Source organism: Octodon degus, unplaced genomic scaffold, assembly GCF_000260255.1.
Source record: "Octodon degus isolate 3935 unplaced genomic scaffold, OctDeg1.0 scaffold00221, whole genome shotgun sequence".
Taxonomy (NCBI): Eukaryota; Metazoa; Chordata; class Mammalia; order Rodentia; family Octodontidae; genus Octodon; species Octodon degus.
In genome coordinates, this window is record NW_004524797.1 from 816,246 (window position 1) to 827,107 (window position 10,862).

General features: G+C 40.5%; 1 long non-coding RNA gene across 1 annotated transcript in view; it reads right to left on the reverse strand.

Moving 5' to 3' along the window:
* Nucleotides 1–106: 106 nt before the first annotated feature.
* LOC111813762 overlaps nt 107–10,862 on the reverse strand; it is a 19,234-nt gene continuing 8,478 nt past the window's right edge. Inside the window, exons 2-4 of the long non-coding RNA XR_002818936.1 lie at nt 7,717–7,849; nt 4,810–4,903; nt 107–159 (exon numbers count right to left, since the gene is read on the reverse strand). This is a non-coding gene — a long non-coding RNA (uncharacterized LOC111813762). The remainder of the gene's footprint in view (nt 160–4,809; nt 4,904–7,716; nt 7,850–10,862) is intronic.

Here is a 10,862-nt window from a genome sequence, read left to right on the forward strand (position 1 = left end):
GGAGGCTCATTTTCTTTCTCTGTAGGTACCGATGCTTTCTCCACAATTTCCTTTGCTCTTTGTGACTGGGACTCTCTCTTTGGCTCTGCATTTTGTTGTCTCTTCTGGCCTCTTTGATTTCCTCTTCCTGTGTTCTGCCACTTGCGTTTTTTCTGTTCTCTACAAAGAGATCAGAATTAGTGTCAGCAGCGGGGCTACAGAATTCAAATAAATGCTTCTAAAAACAGTTCCAAGGGGCTGGGGAGATGGTTCAGTGGAATAAGCGCTTCCCAGGCAAGCACAAGGGCCTGAGTTCAATCCCCGGTTCCGAAAAAAAAAAAAACAGTTCCAAGACATCATTGCTTTGTTACACCTCCTCAGACAAGTCCCTTAATCTCTGTAGACTTCAGTCTCCTTATTGTTCTTAGTAGATGTTCTCAATTGTTAGGAGAGGAAATGTTCCTCCAGGACTTTTTGACTTTTGACACCTTGCACACCAGAGGGGTGTGTGTGTGTGTGTGTGTGTGTGTGTGTGTGTTAGCATTGGCCATTCCTTTATGAATGAATAGATGACATTCTGGTCTGTGACCTCCATCTCTTTGAGGTTAGTGAGGTAGCCTACTACCCCCTGGGTGAACTGATCCAGCTGAGTTTCTAGATCTGCAGTGTAGGCATGGGTTCTCTGTGTGATCTGCAGTGTAGGCATGGGTTCTCTGTGTGATCTGCAGTATAGGCATGGGTTCTCTGTGTGATCTGCAGGAGGATGGTATATATGGCTTGCTTGCCTGATACAGTGTCTCCTTTAAGGAATATGAAGTAGGCATAGCATATGTCAAATGAGATGTACTGTAAACTGGGTCAAAAGCTACATAAAGCCAGGCATGGTAGCACATGCCTGTAATCCCAGCACTCAACAGGCTGAGGCTAGGAGGATCATTTTGAGTTCAAGACCAGCCTAGGCTACGAAGTGAGCTGAAGGCCAACCTGAACTGCATAGCAAAACTGTCACAAAAAGACCAAAAAAAAAAAAAAAAAAAAAGCTGCAAAAAAATTATTTATTGAGGTTGCAAAATCTCAAAAAGGTTAGAAAGGCTTGAGTGACACTAGTATACCCAATTAATAAAGATCTAGAAGATGAAATAAGATACATGCAAATTGCAGCCAATGACAAATTTGTAGGCACTGCAAATATAACTAAATACAGATGGCTAATACAGATGGGCTAGGGGGATGGGAGGAAGGTACCATAAATAAACATTTCATCATTTTTCTAAACCTATTGAAATTCTGCTCCATGCTACCCACTGCGTGGAGCCTTCTCTAACAGCCCACAAGACTGAAATGGTCTCACTGCTTACACTCCTACGGCAGTCGTGGCACGCCTGTGGCATGCATGTTGTTTTCTTTTAAGGCAAAAGATGTTAATGTATAGCTTTTTTTCTAAGCTAAAAAACTGTTCAGGTTTCATTGTGGCATTGGCACTTTGAGATAAATAGGTGGGTTTTGAGTTGCATGATAGGCACTCATCCTTAGAAGGCTCTATATCAGTGTACTCTGAAATTTATTGTAACATGACTTAAGGTAAGGCACAGAGGCTGCCTTGTAATACTATAGTTATTTTTGGAGAGAGAGTATTTCTTTTAGTAAACTATTTTTTGGAGATAAAAACCACTGTTTCTTGACTCTTTATAGTGCTCATAATTCTTTACACACTTTTTAAAAATCTACACTGTTTGACTTTTGTGAATGTTTGAAATTTTTCATAATAAAAAGTTTTAAGGATTACTTCACTAAAAAAACAATTTGAAGTCAAGATCATTTATATAGTGTAGTAGCTCATGCCTATAATCCCAGAAGTCTGGGAGGCTTAGGCAGAAAGATCACTAGTTTGAGTCCAGATCTCAAATTTGTAAAAAATGGAAAAGGGCTGGGATGTAATTCAGTGGGAAAGCCCTGGGCTCAATCCTCAGTACTACCAAAAATCAGGGATAAAACATATATAAACAGTAAAAAACTAAACAAGAAAAATATAAATATATCAGTATTTTATCAATATAAATGTTTAGTTTATAGCATTAAATAATAATAAATATTAAAATCCTACAGAAGAAAGAAATCTGAAGATAATGTTCTAGCACCTCAGAATTTTTAACTATTGCTCCAAGTAACTAAGGTAACAAGACAAATTAAAAAGCTCTATTAGGGGCTGGTGAGATGGCTCAGTGGTCTAAAGCACCTAATTAGAACAAGCTTAGCAAAGCACAGGGACTGCGGTTCAATCCCCAGCACCACATGCCAGCCAGCCCCGCCCCCTGGTCGGCTGAGCTGCCCCCCACACACACACAAATAAATAAAATTAAAAAAAAAAAAAAAGCTCTATTAATGGTTTTTTGTTTGGTGGTGATGGTGGTACCCAAAATCGAATCAGGACTTTACACCTGCAAGGCAGGCACTGCGCCCCTGTGCTATATCACTGGCTTGTTGTTTTTTGTTTGTTTGTTTGTTTGTTTGTTTGTTTGTTTAAAGATATATCTGAATTCTTCAGGAAACACTTATTTCTCCCTAGATATGAATCATTAGATAATTTGTTATATAGGTCTCCTTATGAGATCTGAGTAATATAATGGTCCTTGGCTTCCCTGCCAGTTTCCAAAACAATACAAAAGTATTGGCATGGCCTAACCTCTAGTCTTTACTCTCTCGTGATGGTGGGCAAGACCTTACCACCTTGGCTTCTCTACGTGTAGTAAGTAATAGCTGCCCAACTTCACGTGGCTGTTGTAAGAATGACAAATAACAACATGGATGAGTCATTCAGATCCAGTAAAATTAGTTCTCTCATGTTCATATAGGAACATTTATAGTCCTTCTGTGTCTGGCACTATTGTCCGTAACTAACTTCTGCTATCTCACTGTCAACTCACGAGGTAGTTACTATTATCTCCATTTTGCAGATGACAAAACTGAGACACAGAGAAGTTTAGTAACTCCCCCCAGGTGAATTACCAGGACGTGAGGAAGTTAACCTTCATATCTAATCAAGCTGGCCAGTCCACCGGTTTCTGAACTGTTAAACTATGCTTCCCTCTCTCTGAAACCACTAAGGTTTCATTATGTATGTGTGTTGTGATGAAAAAAGAAGGCCTAGGTTTCAGCATAGAGAACATCACCAGAGTAAGTCTAGCCAACTGCCACGCTCACAGAGAATTCCTCGGCCTTGTGCCCTCAGCTCAGTAAGCCTGGAGAATCAATTCTGTGAGCACAGCAACACTCGCTCTGTTCAGCAGGGGCAGAGCTCACTGGCTAATGCTCAGTAAGACCGACAGTTAAACCTAAAGACCTATTTTTAAATGAACAGTGAGAAGTACAAAATCACATAGCTGAAAGAGCTTAGGATGGCAAATGAGTCTAAAGTACACAAATCCACTCATATCCTGTGGGAAACCAGTAGCCATCAGAAGGTCGCTCAGTGGGTATAGTGGGGAAGCTAACTGGATAATCCTTAACAGGACCCTAGTACAGAAGTTTCTGCTATAAAATCACAGTTGTATTCCTGAAAAATCTCACTTTCTGCAAAATCATGCACTAAAAAGTAACAGTGGTTATAGGGCTGGTGGGGGATAGACTTCGGAAAAACAACTGAAAACCTGTACACCCTTTCGACATGAACATTTAGAGAGCAATCTCTGATGGCTGGAGTCCTCCTCAGGAGCTAAGAAAAAATATAGAAAAGCAACAGTGTCATTGTAGAATCAAGGCCGCTGAGACCTGGGCTCTGAGCCATTAAGCTGGGCATAGCAGTAAGTGCAAGCTGCCGCAGGGTGGAGCTCTGAAGGCCTGCGACTCTCTGGGGAGGGAGCCCTGGGTGCAAGCTGGAAAGGATCCTGCTTTCATAGCACCCACGCAGTAGCTCTTCACTCTTCCACTACAGGTTTTAGTTCTGTTCCCACAGTTCTTTTGATTAGGAAAATGAACCAGTCTGAAAATGCACTGCCACATTATATTGACAGCATTTTCTTCTTTATCAATCATGTATGAGCTAACAGGAATTACAGAAACATCTGGGGTAGCAGAACAGACAGCCCTGTTCTGGCAGGGAGTGAAGGATGCACTTTCTTTAGAGGACAAGCTGGGCACAGTGCCTGCCCATAGTCCCAGCACATGGGTGACTGGGGCAGAAGGATCTCTTGATTCCAAGGGTGTGAGATTAGACTGGGCAACACAGAAACCCATCTCAAAAAAGGGTTAAAAAACTATTTAAAATATTTGAAGAGTGCTTTGTAAAACAGTTGTGAAATGGGAGTGATTTGCCCACCTATACTATACCATATCATACCCTACCATACTGTACCATACCATACCATACCATACCATACCATACTCCCTCCCTGGGTTTATATTGGTAACATCGGTGGTCGATTTAGGAACTCTCAAAGTGTTCATTGGTGGTTACTCTGAGCTGAGGAAATCATAGTGAGCAAGTTGCTTATTTTCTCAGCTCAGAAGGGAAGCTCCTCCACAGTGAGCTGTTAACAAGATGTGTGCATGTCTACACACATATGACCCGGGTAGCCACACGCTAGGCTTCTCCACCACATCATTTGGTTTCCTGGTGCTTTAATTAAGAGACCAGGGATGAAATTCTGTTGCACACTTTACTGTTGTGGCTTTAGGCAGGAGTGTTAATTCACTGGAGATTAGTTTCTCTTTTTAGTAAAACAGAGATCACAGCACTTGATTCATAGGATTGGTGCAAAGATAGCAGCTCCGCTCACCACATAATCTACACTGGATAGATATTAGTTCCTTTCCCCGGGTGATATACCATACCCAAATGCCCATTGTGAAGTTTGCTTTTCTTGTGCTTCAGCTTTTCTTTTTCTGAGTTGTTCTCGGTTCCGCAAACTCCAAGTTCCAATGATTTCTGTAGGATGGAAAAGAAAGTTACTGGAGGCAGAGGTGACCTGTGGCCTTGGTCAGCAGAAGGATCCTATTGCCAAGAGGTAGGATCCCTAAGCTGGGATTCTGTCCTCGATTTTTGAAGATAAAGGCCATATCCTTATGTCTCCGGGTATCCTGATGCCTCCAGACAAGAATCTAGAGCAGATATTTAGTAAATATTTTTGGATGTAAAAAATACCTATTTAGACATGGTATTTATACATTAGTGTACCACCAACCTATTAATTTCATATACATTCAACACTAAACCTATCAATTGAATTTGATTTGGTTCTCATCCAATTTCGTTTGAGACCAGAATCATGGAAAGAATTAAGTTCATGAACTGAGTCACCACTATATTGCCATGTCCCTCAGGCTGGTCATCTGCTGCTACTTTTAACATAATAACCTGGTTTCATATTATTTCTCATCTCTATTCAGGCCATACACACAAAGTTGTCATGATAGCATGCCACAATTTTTTTGACCTTACATGATATCAGAAATGTTTCTCATGAGATGGTTTTCATAACTATGATTTTACTCATCACATGGTACTTACTCTAGCTAGTGCATTCTTTTTCTTCTCTTCTTTCTTTTCTTTCTTTCTTTCTTTCTTTTTTCCTTTTCCTCAGGACCTTGCCAGGCAGGTGCTTATGCCACTGAGCTACATCCCCGGCCCCCATAGCCAGTACGTTCTTATTTACCCAGTCGCTTGTGCTGAGCACTTAGGCTGCCATAATCATGTTTTGCCTTGCTTATGAAAAAAAAAAAATGAACATAGCTTTTTTTTTTCTCTTTCCAATTTTTCCCTTAGCATGGTGTTTCTTCAAATTCTTTAGAATATTAAGAGTATTATCAAGTCAAATGAGATGACCCACACCTGTAATCCGAGGCACGCAGTAGGCTGAAGCTAGAGAATGACAAACTCAAGGCCCGCCTAGATAACTAAGGAGACCCTGACTCAAATTAAAAAGTGGAACAGGATGTAGCCCAGTAGTAGAGTACCTCTATGCTCAACCCCAGAGTATTATCCAAAAGTTTCTTCTGTCATCTGAGTTTGAGAAGAGTGATGGGTCATCCACAAAGAACTTCTTAGAGCCTGTGGAGTGATGCGGATCTCCACTACAGCATCTTTTTTTCTTAGAGTAAGGTTCTACTGAGGATTGAACTCAAGGCATCCGCTCTGAGGCACATCCCCCCCCCCTTACTTTTTTCAGTTCTGGACAGGGTATTGCTAAGTTGCTAAGTTGCCCAGGAAAGCTTGAACTTGCAGGCCTGCTGCATCAGCCTCCAGCATAGCTGGGATCACAGGCATGTGCCATTGTGCAGTGCTGAGGACAAGGGTTCTTTTTTTCTTTTCCATTTTCATCTTATCTTTGTTTATCTCTTTGTTTTTTATTTAATTTTTAATTTTTATTAGTACACACTGACAGTGTGTCATGATTATCCTCATCGTGGGGAGCTGGCACGTGTACATAACACACCTTACTTCTCTTTACTTCCCCTGCCCCTCGCCTCCCACCTCACTCCTCCAGCTCTTGGTCCCCTACCCAGCTGTAAATCTGTCCTCTGTGTCCAATATGTCTGTCTTTCTGCTCTTTAAATTTTTGCTTTGGGGTTCTCATATAAGAGAAACCGGGCAATACATAAGCTTGTGTGCTGGATTAATTTCACTTAATGTTATTAAGGAACTAGGATTCTTTTTTTCTTTCTTTCTTTCTTTTTTTTTTTTTTGGAACCGGGGATTGAACTCAGCCCCTTGCACTTGCCAGGCAAGCGCTTATTCTACTGAGCCATCTCCCCGGCCCCTGGACGAGGATTCTTTTTTTTTTTTTTTTTTTATCATTTGAATATTTACTTCAAATGTTTCTTTGAATTTTTTTCACATAATCTCATAATTCTTCATACATTTAATTAGGTGGACTAGGATTCTTAATAGGGAAGAAATTATATCTTTATGTTTACCAACTTCTGATTAAAATCATCATTTCCTGCAGTTATGAATGTAGGTAACAAATCACAGTGATTCTAGTACTATGTGACTTTATTACCAAAGAAATCATATTTTTTTCATATATTGCTCATATATTCTTTCAGATCCCTTAAAATAACATTAGACATAATTTATTTGATTTAACACAATTATTAGATCCACCACTATATCTTATTATTTAGTACATCTATAAATAAACATGTATTACTATATTTTAATGTTTGTATTTTGTTTATTAATGTAATTAGTTCCTTTGTGATCATGTGTACTTAATTTTATATATTTAAAATGTTTATTTTAAGTAGGAATCTAGGCCTCATCAGAATACCAGTAGGATCCTTCAAGCCAAAAATTTTAAAACATTATCTTAGGGTATCTCAAGGCCTCAGGTTCTGCAAAACATTTTACATAATGCCACTTTAGAACAGATGTCAGGACTGTGATTAGGAATAAAAACTATAAGCCCTACAATAGTTCTTCCCACCTAGTCCCAGATCACTTTCCAAAAGGTAGACCACATTTATGCTGCCACAGAAGTATAAGGGCATATTTTCATTATCTTTCATTTAAATGGATATCTTATTAATAATTTATTATCACCTGTGTTTCTCTGCTTATTAGAATTTTAGCACGAAAAGGCATTGCAGGCGGTTAGCCTGTTCTTCCCACCTAAAGTTATATAAATGTTCTCAATTTTGCCTCCCCACCCCCTTTTCTTTGCCAGATCCATAAAGAAGAAAATAATCGTAGCCCCAGTTCCTCCCAACAGCTACCACTCTGAAGGTTTCTTTCTTTACCTGGACCAAAGGTCTCTCTTTGACGACGGTCAGGTGTCTGATGGAGTTGCAAATGAGACTGATCCTTTCCCAAGTCCATCTTGCTGCAGTACCTTCCTAGTATATGGTCTGGCTTCTACAAGCAGCCTAAAAGCTTGTTGAAAATATCAAGAACAACACTTTAAAAAAAAAACCCACACACACATGTTCACTTGTCACTTGACTTCCCGCCTAAAAGTTTTATCTGGGTGGGCCACAGCTGCACACGAATTCTCCTTTCTTTATCACACTGCACAGGTGTGAGCAGAGCAGTGGCTGGCTCTGTGTCCTGGTCCTTGGTCGCAGGTGGTTATTCATACGGGAACCCCTGTGTGCAGCGTGGCACACACAGCCTGCAGAATAGCAGTCATTTGGTTCTGTCCGTCCGGAAGTACCTGAACTCCTTTTAAGGACACACAGGGCTGGTGAGATGGCTCAGTGGTCTAAAGCACCTACTTAGAACAAGCTAAGCTAAGCAAAGCACAGGGACCGCGGTTCAATCCCCAGCACCACATGCCAGCCCCGCCCCCTGGTGGGCTGAGCTGGCTACACACACACACACACACACACACACACACACACTAAATAAATAAATAAATAAATAAAATTAAAAAAAAAAAAAGGACACACAGTAACTGTACTGGAGCCTGTGCCACTGCAGACTATGGCCACAGGGACTCCTTTTTATGGTACAGAGGTGGCTTAGCGTAGACAGAACACTGAACATATCTTCCAGCCAACTCAGGAGCTGACAGCAAGCCACTTCCTTTTTCTGTGACTCATTTGCAAAATGTGCAAATAATCCTTATCTTGCCTATTTCATACTATGAAAGTAAAAATAATGTATGAAAACTCAGGAAGTGTACTTTATATGCATAAAATTAACCTTAATATTTTCCGGATGTCATTTTCACCTTAATATGTTGCAAAGTAACAACACAAATCCATCTCAAAAATATGTTGCAAAATAATGTCATATCTCACTGTGTATGCTGCTAGACTTGGACAATAAATGAACATCAAGAACCAAACTAAGAGTTCAAAGCAAGTTTGTGCCTTTTTTTTTTTTGCTTATCCTAGCATTCATAGGTGATTTGAAACAATCAGTCACCCCATCTGGGAAAGCAGGTGGCACACAGGACCATGGGTCATCATAAGAAAGACCATGTGGGGCTGGTGAGATGGCTCAGTGGTCTAAAGCACCTACTTAGAACAAGCTAATCTAAGCAAAGCACAAGGACCGCGGTTCAATTCCCCAGCACCACATGCCAGCCAGCCCCACCCCCTGGTGGGCTGAGCTGGCCACACACACACAAAATAAATAAATAAATAAATAAATAAATAAACAAACAAATAAAATTAAAAAAAAAAAAAAGACCGATGAGAGCCTCCTGGATTAGGTGGCCACCCAGGAGTCATGGCGTTAACAGTGCGTTCCATAACCAGATTGATATGAAGAGAATTTGTGCTCCAGTCTTGCCATTGTGCATGTCAGTGACTTTAGGTAAGCTGCACAGGCAGCCATGGAGCTGGTTTGCCTATCTGGAACATGAGGACAATACGGATAGCTAACTTCATGGGTTTATTGGGATGGTTAAATCAGATAATCCCTAAAGGCATTTCATGTATGCCTGGCATATTGAATAAGTGGCACCTAACACATCAAACTTATCTAGGAAATTTTAGGTACATATATTAATAATAAAAATATAGTAACCAGATTTTGGTAAATCCAAGTCATAGTTTGGTGTTGGTTTATTTTGTGTAGGCTGGCCTTGAACTCATGGCAATCCTCCTGCCTCAAGCATAGGTATATGCCACCATGCCTGACCTAAGTTCTAAGTTATTTAGGTTTTGGTACCAAGAATTGAACTTAGGACCTTGTGGTTGCCAGGCAGGTGCTTATGCCACTGAGCTATATTCCCAGCCCTCCAAGTTCTAGTTTCAATGCACTGAAGAAACTCAGAAAATCTGAAAGGTTGTGCCTTCTGGGAGGCTGAGGCAAGAAAGTTCAAGTCAAGTTTGGACAATTTAGCAAGGTGGCAAGACCCTGTCTCAAAATTTAAACATTTTTAAAGTCTCGGGATATAGTTCAATGGGAAGGTATGGGGTGGTGGGTGACACAGAACACGATAAACCAGGCATGGTGGCAGACACTTAAAATCCCAGCACTGGGAAGCCTGCATAATTTAGTAGGACCTTGTCTCAAAAATAAAATAAATATGAGAAGCCAAGACAGGAGGATTGTTGTGAATTCAAGGCCAACCTGGGCTATACAGTGAGTTCAAGACCATCCTGAACTACTCAGCAAGACCTTGTAATTAATTAATTAATCTGCACAGATGCAGCTCAGTGGTAGAGCATCTGTGGGTTTAATCTTTTCCAAAAACAAAACAAAACAAAAACAAAGACATCCATTACACTGGGCCAGGGAGACAGCTCAGTGGATAAATGCCTTCCTGGCAAGCCGAAGGTCCTGAGTTTGATCCCTAATATTAAAAAAAATTACAATGTGAACAGGCACTCCCTTACACTCATAGTCTTTTTTTTTTTTTTTTTTTTTTTTTTTTTTTTTTGATGCACTGGGTCTGGCACTGAGCCACTCATGCTCTGCACATGCTCCACTTGAGTTATACCCTCAGCCCTCGCCATCTGAATACGTTAGACTGGCAAAGTCCAAAACTATAGTTCACACTGTCCTTGAACTCAGTGTTGTGGCCCAGGCTGGCCCTGAGCTCACAGCAGTTCTCCCACCTCAGCCTCCTGAGTTCTGGGATTCTCGTCCCTCCTTTTTCATACCTGGAGAAACTGAGAAGCAAAGAGGGAAAGGCTTCACTCAGCCCATACTGATTTTTATTGCTAGTCGCACATCTTCCTAATTCTGAGTTGGGTCCTGTTTTGTATGCTTGATCCTGCCTGGGTATGGAAGTGTATGTGTTCGGGGAAGGTAGGAGAAAAACAAGTTGTCAAGCACACCGAAAAGTACTGAAATGATTTAATACTCTTCATAGCCATTAAAGAACTCTAACTTTAAAATAAATAAATAAATATAAAAATATAAAGAACTCTAACTTTGAAAATTACATAAGCGTTTGACAGTTTAACATAGCATTTAAAATACTGGTCCC